The sequence below is a fragment of the Lissotriton helveticus genome, chromosome 4_1 (assembly GCF_964261635.1).
Source record: "Lissotriton helveticus chromosome 4_1, aLisHel1.1, whole genome shotgun sequence".
Lineage (NCBI taxonomy): Eukaryota > Metazoa > Chordata > Amphibia > Caudata > Salamandridae > Lissotriton > Lissotriton helveticus.
The window spans coordinates 1,524,785,645-1,524,795,644 of NC_136063.1; positions in this window are offsets into that span (position 1 = coordinate 1,524,785,645).

Here is a 10,000-nt window from a genome sequence, read left to right on the forward strand (position 1 = left end):
ACTCCTCACTCACACCTTCGCTAGGACTGTTCCCCACCTGATTAATCTCAGACGTTTCTTTTCCCTTCCTTCTCGTATCAGTAATATGAGATATCTTCTCTCACAACATGGTATAGGTTTCCCTGACTCTAGGTTAATCGGTTGATTGCCCCACGATATGACTATATCACTCCTCACGTTCCCCCATACATACCATGTGTTCTCACCCCGTAGCAATAAGAAATCTGAGGGTCCACTACTCATAAAGCTCCTGTGTATAGTCCCTGAGTAATACAAAGAAACCAAAGAAATAGGGCCAAGGCACAAAACTAGAAAGTCTCAGTCCCGACTATGTACAAGGAAACACTCTCTCTTTTTAGAACAATACTTTCTTACCAGGACAGTTGTTTTTCGCCCAGGCAGTAAGAGTGGGGGCACTCCTGCGTCACCCTTATGACTGTGTGTACTCCGACACGAGAGGGGGCAAATCCTGCGTCTCTCGGATGGTCCTGATGTTTGCCGACTCGAGAGGGGGCAATCCAGCGTCTCTCGGCCGGTCCTTATGTTTGCCGACTCGAGAGGGGGCAATCCGGCGTCTCTCTGAGTCAGCTTAACCAAAACAAATATACTGCAAGGGGGGGAAATCCGGCGTCCCTGGCGATATACACAAAGCCACAAGCAATAGTTTGGAAGGGAGGAAACCCGCGTCTCCCTTCCAACAAAACATGCCCTAATCCTATTATCAGAGAACCCTCTGCCGTTGCGCCGGTATTCCCAACCGAACGGATTATCACAGCAGTGGATACTCTTCAGGAACTACTGGTCTCTCCAGAAGGCACAGAGAACCACAAACGACCTCGTACTCAGGAACAAACAAAGACAAAATCACGTGCACCTCTCGGTGATTTAAAGCCTCTCCCACTCCTCTGGCCCATAGGAACTCTGGGAGATGTAGTTCTTAGTCTCATCATTGGGCAGGCACTCGTCGGACCCTGACAGATAGATAGATAGATAGATAGATAGATAGATAGATAGATAGATAGATAGATAGATAGATAGATAGATAGATAGATAGATAGATAGATAGATAGATAGATAGATAGATAGATAGATAGATAGAGTGAGTGCGATAGTTAGACAGATAGAGTGAGGGCGATAGATAGATAGACAGATAGAGTGAGGGCGATAGATAGATAGAGTGAGGGAGATAGATAGATAGATAGATAGATAGATAGATAGATAGATAGATAGATAGATAGATAGATAGATAGATAGATAGATAGATAGATAGATAGATGATAGATATGAGGAAAAGTGAATTTTGCCCTGTCATGTGTCCCTACGTGTTCCCCATCGCATGTTATATGTGCATGATTAATATGCATATTTTCCCCCTAAACCGAATAAAGACGCATTTATAGTTGTGTCCAACGTCAGTATGCCAGTTATCCAGTCCCCCGTGAAAGCAACGTGAATTAGGCTTTTAGGCCTATGTTGCCAACGTCTTTACATTGTGCACGTTAAATCATCGAGTTGCACCCGTTTCTAGGCCTCACAGGGCCCGGACACCAGATTCAAGCCTCAAGTCTCCTGAACCACTCCGGGGAGCGATGCAGCCCCTCCCGCATCCCTGACCCTTCACTTACTTCTTGCCAAGCAGCGCGGTGCCCGGCCTGGCCTGCCTGCCTGTCTGCCAAGAATATGTTATGCTTACAGTTATCAGTTCAGCTCCCCGGCTTCACATTCCTAGCTAACGAACCGCATAAACATCTTCATCTATAGTCTAGTCTTCCTGTCCCCATTTAAGTGAATTACTGAATTAGTATCCATAGAAGATTCATAGCACACGCAATACATAAAGAAATATATGCATGCACTAGCCTTAGTGACAAGTAGCCTTTGCCCTGATGACTTTCAGATTCAATCAACATGTACTCCAAACACAAGATATCAGATATGCTATAGGTACAGGTCGTTCTGACATCCCAGACTTTAGTCTCCTCTTCTAGTGCTAGAAGTCAGAGCCCCCAGCTCTCCCCAGTTACACGTCATGGCCCGTTTGCGCGCACCAGTAGGTTAAAGGTTCCAGCTGCCCAGGTAGCCCCCTCCATGTATCCACCCATTTATGACACTCCTGTGACGTTTACATCACATGTCTCCGTGCACGCCCTGTGCACGCCTTCTTTTCACGCCCATATGTTCTTATCTTCCGTTTGTCACTTGTTACGCCTACTGTATTCAATGCAATTGTACTGTTTTACTATATATACTGTATGATGTTAATATGAGGCGCTGCGCGACTTCCCTTTGTCCTGTGTCTGTCCCTTCCTGAACCTTTACAGGTGATGGAACCCGATGGTCCATTGGCTCGAGCCATCTGATTAAAGCCCGTATGACTCAGATACCACGGATTCTGCCTCTTATTTATTGAGCTATCCTTTTCAGTTAATGCATAGAAAAATAGTACCGGTAATTATTTATTTATTTACCACATAATGGCGCCCGAATAGGGACGAGCCCCTTCCCCACGCGCCGGCGATGTAACGCAGGCCCCCTGACCCTTCTACAGCCGTGACGGACCCCTACTGTGCACGTGCAGATATTTCTGCTTCAAGTCTCCCTCAGGCCCACGGAGGAGACGGAGACTGCGGTCCGGCATCCAGACGAGGCGGTGAGGAAGGCGGATCGTCCCGACCAGAGCCCAAGCCGAGAGAGCAAGGTCCGAGGTATCCGGAGGCCCACCTGTTTCCGAAGCCCGAAGCCCGAGGCGCATGCGTAGTGCGTAGCAGTAACCAGACGTCGTAGCAGTCCAGTCCAGTCCGAGGCCTTCAGTTTTGCTTCCCGGTGAGTACCGTTGCTGGGAACGTATCTAGACGGGTTCATTAATTTGTGCCCGGTCCGACGGGTTTGGGTACACAGATCTGGTCCGACGTGTTCACTCAGGTGGATACGGTATGACGTGTCTCTTTAGGAGACCGGTATGTTCTGTACTGTTTTAGCAGTGCATCCAGTAATTCTAGTAAGTCTGTTCTCTGGTATAGTTTCTCGAGAAGTTCCAGTATTATGTTTTCGAAGTATTGTGTTTTCAATGTATTAGGTAGCACCTGTTCGAACTGTTATTAATGTGTTTTTAATGTCGTGGTATGAGTGATTGTTTTGCTATTCATTACTGTGTTCATTGTGTATTGTGTTCAAGTTCAAGTACGGTTCAAATATGCCGTTGTTTTCGAAGTTACGTCAGATAAAAACCAGAAAAGGGTTACTCGAAGAATCAGTTCCTGTTCCTCCTAGGGACAGTCCTGGACATTTCATGTACCATAAACATGGCTTAGATGCCATACTGTATCTAGATTTATGGGTGGACTACACCAAAGATCTCGAAGAGAAATATAGATGGCCTGTTTCAGGAACATGGGATGCCGAGTGCATCATGAGAGTAGAAGAAGCATTATGGAAAAAGAAAGCCAGACAATCCCAGAAAGATGCCATAGAATTATGGCGTAAAGAATCACATAAAAGAACAGAAAAGGAATTCAGAAAAGCAGAATTAAGTAGGGAATCCTCAGAAAAAGCCCAAGAAAGGGAATTACTAGAAGAAGGTGAACGAGTTAGAGCAGAACAGTCAGACAGACAAAGAAATGCCCTTATTAAAGGTATGTATCCCCTTCTCGCCGAGGGTTTGCCGAAAGCGACCCCGGAAACACTCTGTAATTTACCGCCACCATTGGTCCCGACTAAGCTACGTCATAAACCGACCGCAGCCGAAATCTTCCTTTCTTCCTATTTAGATGACACTGTCCCAGAATATGCTAATACGAATCCTACTCCGCCAGTTCAAGTTCAGCACCCTGTTAATAACGTAATTACTGTGCCTCCAGCCGTTGGTCCCGGGAATCCTGTTAATGTGCCAGTACCCCAGGACCAACCCACATTACGTACACCTACTATACCAGTCACGTTACCAGCAGCCGCACATTCAGTATTAATTGATGATTCTAGTTCAGGAGGAGCAGGGGGAGGTATTCCTATCACCCCGCCTCAAACAAAACGACTGACACTGAGAGACGCAGCATTACAGCGTACGCCAAAAGTGGCTACGTACGAAGCACTCAAACGGTTCCTTAATGATTGTAGATATGACCCAGTGCCAGGTGAAGATCACATGATATTGCATTCCGTACGTTTACGACGAGTTGCAAACTTCTTGATTACCATATCCGATATGAAAGAACATCTAGACAGAATATATCATTTCATCCGAGCAGGGGAGAAACCAGAAAGTATTCACGAAGCCATGGCACACAGGAAAGTCGAGATTCAAGGCATGATTTTGCAATTTTTAATAAATTGTTTAATAAGAGAACAGGATCATCCTGATAAAGACAAAGAAGAGATGAAAGTCCTGACAAGATGGAGTGACAATATAGCAGACGGAAAACACAAGACACAAAATAGTATAGAAACGATGTACAGAAAGATTCGTAAAGAAATTATAGGCATACACGAGAGGGAGAAAGCAAGGATAATAGCCGAGAAAGAGAATGACTCTTCAGACGAAGATATAGACAACGAGAACCCCACCAGAATAGCGTATGTAGGTAGGACGAGACCTTCTGATAAACATACACGCCTAGACTACAAGAAAGCTTTTCCTCCTCCCGTACCAGAACAGTGTTCTCTTGAACAATTATTCCAGGCTACCGATAAAGTTCTGAAATTACGAATAGGTTACAGTGAGCTTAGTACCATGCATGAACAAGAACTAGCCCGATCAGCAGTTCGATGGACTAGTGATTCTACCACGTATTTAGACGAAGTAGTGACTCAAATGTTTCTGAAGCTGCCCCCAGGCGAACAGCGACTGGTGGGTATGTACATGATCCAGCACCTCATTACACTGTACGAGAGTCAGCATTCTGATCCAGGTCCTTTATTTAATGTATTGAACGAGTTACTCCTAAACAGATGGAAAGGTCTAGGTACCGATCTGATTAGCGTCATTTTAGAACAGCGCCACAAATACAGAACGTTCCTGACTCCACATTTTGTTCCTGTTTCACCCCCATTCTACATAGACAGACAGAATCCGTTGCGAGAAGTGCATCCTGTGAAGGGAACGGGGGGTGACCTCGAACGAGTATTTGTTTACACCCCTATAACGAAAATAGAACTACTAGAAATGAAAAAATTAGTGCCCTGTCACGATAAAGATCCAGCAGGGTTCCACCGAGAATTAAAAGACATGCTCCGTATGGGAGAATACACGTATCCCGATATCATCAAAATGTTAAAGGTCCTGTTGCCTGCGGGCATATATGAAAAACTCAAAGAAAAAGAATGGGAGGTGGGAGAGAAAAAGATTGACTGGACAGCGTTAGAGAACGAAGATAATACACGAGTCCCAGGTACTGGTCTTGGGGATAAAGCCAAAGAGTTACCCGAATTGTTAATACAAGTCTTGCCAAGATTACTAGCCACGAAAAAGGAGGACTGGGATGCCATCTCAGCCTGTAAACAGAAACAAGATGAAGACACTAGTGATTTTTATTCCAGATTTGAGAAATGTTTCATTATTAATAGCGGTTTGAAAACAAGTAGTGAGTCGTATCCACATCTTTTTGTTACCAAACTAGTTGAGAATTCTTTACCACAAGTTAAAAATCGAGTATTAAAAGTCGAGAGTACCTGGCAAGCTAATACCCCGTCCCAAATGCTACAGATGTTACAGTATCACCAGAACCGAATTAGGGAAGAGCAAGAACACGAAAGGAGACGTATGAAAGACACGAAAATGAAAGTACTAGTTGCACAGTCCGTTCCAGCAGATAGTCAGAAGAGGGGTACGAATCAGACTAGTCATTCTACAGCTCCTGTTAAAGGGACATGCAATTACTGTAAACAGCCAGGTCATTATATAAACGAATGTGCAGTTCTGAAACACAACATAGCTACAGGTAAGACGAAAGAGAGACCGCGTCTTCCTAGACAGGAACATGTTTCGCAAAATACGCAACCACCGCAGAACGCACAACAGACAGTTACAGTACCGCAGCCTATAGCTGCCACACAACACGTTACACAACAGATGTACCAGTACGCACAGTCAGATTATCCAGAATATCAGCAGTATTCATGAAACAGCCTAGAGAGGGAGGTTGGCTTGCCTCTCATCGAGATTCCTGTAGATCAAGAGGGTCCCTATGTACACAGTCAAGTATTAGGGAAAGACAGAAAGTTTCTGATTGATACAGGGGCAAGTAGGACTACCATCAGTCATGACGAGGTTCCAGGGGCTCCACTCTCAGGCTCAAGAAATGTTTCCCTGGGATTTTCAGGAAAGCCTATTGTTAATGAAATATCGAAACCAGTTTCCCTAGAAGTTGGTCCATTGTCCTGAACTACAGACTTGTTACTTACGAAATCATGTCCTGAAAATTTACTTGGTATTAAAACATTGAAAGAATTAGGGGCTGTAATATGCTGCTCTCCGGAAGGAGTGAGATTGTTTTTACGTGATTTTAAAGGACATTATGTGTTACGTGATTTTGATCCAAGATTACTGAATGTACCACAGCATTTATGGGCGCAAGGTCCAACTGATGTAGGTTGTATGCACATTACACCATATCGTGTCACTCTGAAACAAGGTGTTGTATTACCACGAATCCGACAGTACAAATTGCCACCTGAGGCTGTAGCAGCCTTATCGAAAATTATTGACGAGCTCATTGCTCAAGGAGTAGTTGTAGAAACTGACTCCAATGTATGTAATTCCCCTATCATTCCGATTCTTAAACGTACTGACCCAAATGCACCTCCAGTTTATCGATTAGTGATTGACCTTCGAGAACTCAATAAATGTATCATACCCCAGTACCCTGTGGTTCCAGATATCTCTTCCCTATTGACTGCCATTGATTCTGAAGCTACGTTCTTTACTGTTATTGATCTCAAGAACGCATTCTTTAGTGTCCCCATTCATCCAGACAGCCAGTTCCTTTTCGGATTCTGTTTAAATGGAAGAAGCTATAAATTCACACGTGCTCCTCAAGGTTTCACGGAAAGTCCTAGTATTTACAGTCAAGCACTTAAAAGACAACTAGACAGTATTCACATGCCAACTGACACTGCCCTGCTCCAGTATGTCGATGATCTATTGATCACAGCCCGTACGGAACGTGACTGCGAACGTGCGTCACTGACAGTCTTGTATTTTCTGGCGGAAATGGGGCACAAGGTGTCCCCTTCGAAACTGCAATTCTGTGTCCAGCAAGTGGTATACCTTGGACACTTGCTGTCCAAGAGGGGTAGGCAGTTGACACCTGACCGTATCCAGTTAATAGCACATCTTCCACAGCCCAAGACACAGAAGGAGGTACGAGCTTTTATCGGCCTCACTTCTTACTGCAGACAATGGATTCCTCAGTACGCATATCTAGCCAAACCACTGATACAGTTGACAACACAGGAGGCAGCCACATCGACTGTCCTCCCTTGGACCCAGGAACATACACTTGTTTTCAATGAGTTAAAGAAAGCTTTATGTAATGCACCTGTTTTAGCGACACCGAACTACAGTAAGCCTTTTACACTTTTTGTCACTGAACGTGATGGTACAGCATTATCTGTTCTCACACAAGATCAAGCAGGACAACACAAGCCTTGTGCTTACTTTTCAAGCACATTAGATCCAGTAGCCCAGGCTCTGCCGGCGTGCCTCAAGTCGGTTGCAGCCACAGCTCTAGCTATCAGACAAAGTGATTCCATAGTGTTAGGACACTCCCTGACAGTACAAGTTCCACACTCTGTGGAAGTTCTTTTAAACCGAACACAGACTCAGCACTTGACAATTGCACGTTTAACAGGATATGAACTGACACTGTTTCAGCCACACATAGAAATCAGACGCTGCAACATATTAAATCCTGCTACACTGTTACCCTCGATTACATCAAATCCTGCCACACATGACTGTGTGGAAGTTATTAATACCATGACAAAGCCAAGACAAGACTTGACGGACATTGCATTACCTGATCCAGACCTGACACTTTACGTGGATGGTTCATGTATGAGAACAAGTACAGGAGAGTTAGTAGCCGCGTATGCAGTGACTACTGAGACTGAAGTTATAGAAACACATCGTATTGACACCCTGTCTGCTCAAGCAGCAGAACTCATCGCTCTGACCCAAGCCTGCATACGAGCCAAGAACCTGAAAGTAAACATATATACGGATTCACGTTATGCCTTCGGAGTCGTTCACGACTTTGGAGTCCTCTGGCAAGAAAGAGGTTTCATGACCTCTCATGGAGCCAAGATTCAGCATGGCCCCCTCATTCAAGCTCTGTTAGAAGCAATACATTTACCGAAAGCCATTGCCATTATGAAGTGCAAAGCACATACGAAAGCCACTGACACCATTTCCCAAGGTAACGATCTAGCAGATCGAACAGCCAAGCTTACAGCTCAGACTCCAGACATTCCAGTTAACATGACAAAGATAGACGTTCCAGTCCAGACGACTTGTATGACAGTTAAGGACCCTACACAAGACGTACTAGACATACAGACACATGCTACCCCAGACGAAATCAAGAAATGGTCTGAACAAGGAGGGGTCCAGACAGATCAGGGATGGTTGACGAAGGGAAAAGCCACATGGTTTCTCCCCGACTCTATGGTTCAAGTCATTATTAATACCGCACATAGTCCAGCACATTTAGGAGAAAAAGCCATGTTAGACAGTATCCAGAACCTTTGGTTTAACAAGCATTTACGAGCAGCAGCAAAGCTGAAAGTGCGTACCTGCATGATCTGTTGTCAGTTCAATCCAGGTAAAGGTGTTCCCGTGGAACAAGGTGGATTCCATCCTCCTGACCACCCTTTTGAAGTCCTCCAGATGGATTATATTCAGATGGATCGATGTCGAGGTTTCAAGTATGTCCTCGTAGTTGTATGCGCTTTGTCCAGATGGACAGAAGCATATCCAGTCCCAGATTACACTGCCGCGACCACTGCCAGGCAGTTGGTTCGTGAGTACTTCCCACGCTATGGTTTGCCCAGGGTCGTGTATTCAGACAACGGCCAGCCATTCTCATCCGAACTCATGAAACAAGTATCACTTCTGTTAGGGTACCAGTGGAAGTTCCACTGCGTACGACACCCCGAGGCAGCTGGCCTCGTCGAGAGACACAATCAAACTCTGAAAATACGTATAGCGAAGGTATGTGCAGAGAAAGGTGTAGATTGGATGGTAGCCCTGCCGGTTGCCCTTTTCTATATGAGAATGGTCGCTCACTCCCGTTCTGGTCTGTCACCGTTTGAAGTTGTGTTTGGTCGTCCCCAAACATGTGGGGTACACCTATGCCACGTAAAATCACCCATGTTGACAGTAATATGCTGACAGATTACCTAGCTTCCTTGATGTCTGCACTACTCTCTTGTCGTTCACAGGTCGCGGCTGCCTTTCCAGACAACACCCAGGTGAAACCGCACGAGGTCGTTCCAGGCGACCTAGTCCTCGTTAGGAATTTCGATCGTTCAAGCCCACTGGAGCCCCGCTGGAAGGAGCCGAAACTTGTTCTGATGACCACAAGGACCGCCGTAAAGCTGGAAGGCAGGAAGGGCTGGCTACACTCCAGCCACATCAAGCGTTTCCATGGACTGCGTCCAAAGACTTTTCTCAAGGACTGCCCCGATACTGACTCTAAACTCCCCCTGTTAGAGAAAACTCCGCAGCAGGAGTATAAACTCAAGTTAAGGTCTAGCAAGTCAGACAGTTTAATTGTTTAAGTCCCTCTCGGGTGAAGCGGTTAGACAGGTTCCTGACATGTATGAGATAGACCCCCATAGTGAGAGAGATAGAAACTCCAAGAAAATACGTTACTGTAAGAATCTGCGCAGCAGATGTGTTGTTACACTATTGTTTATGTTATTTCTGAGTCTTACGATCACATGTATAAGTTATGTTTTACATGTATTTTTTCCTCCTCTTGGTTCGCATGTACATTTTTCCTCT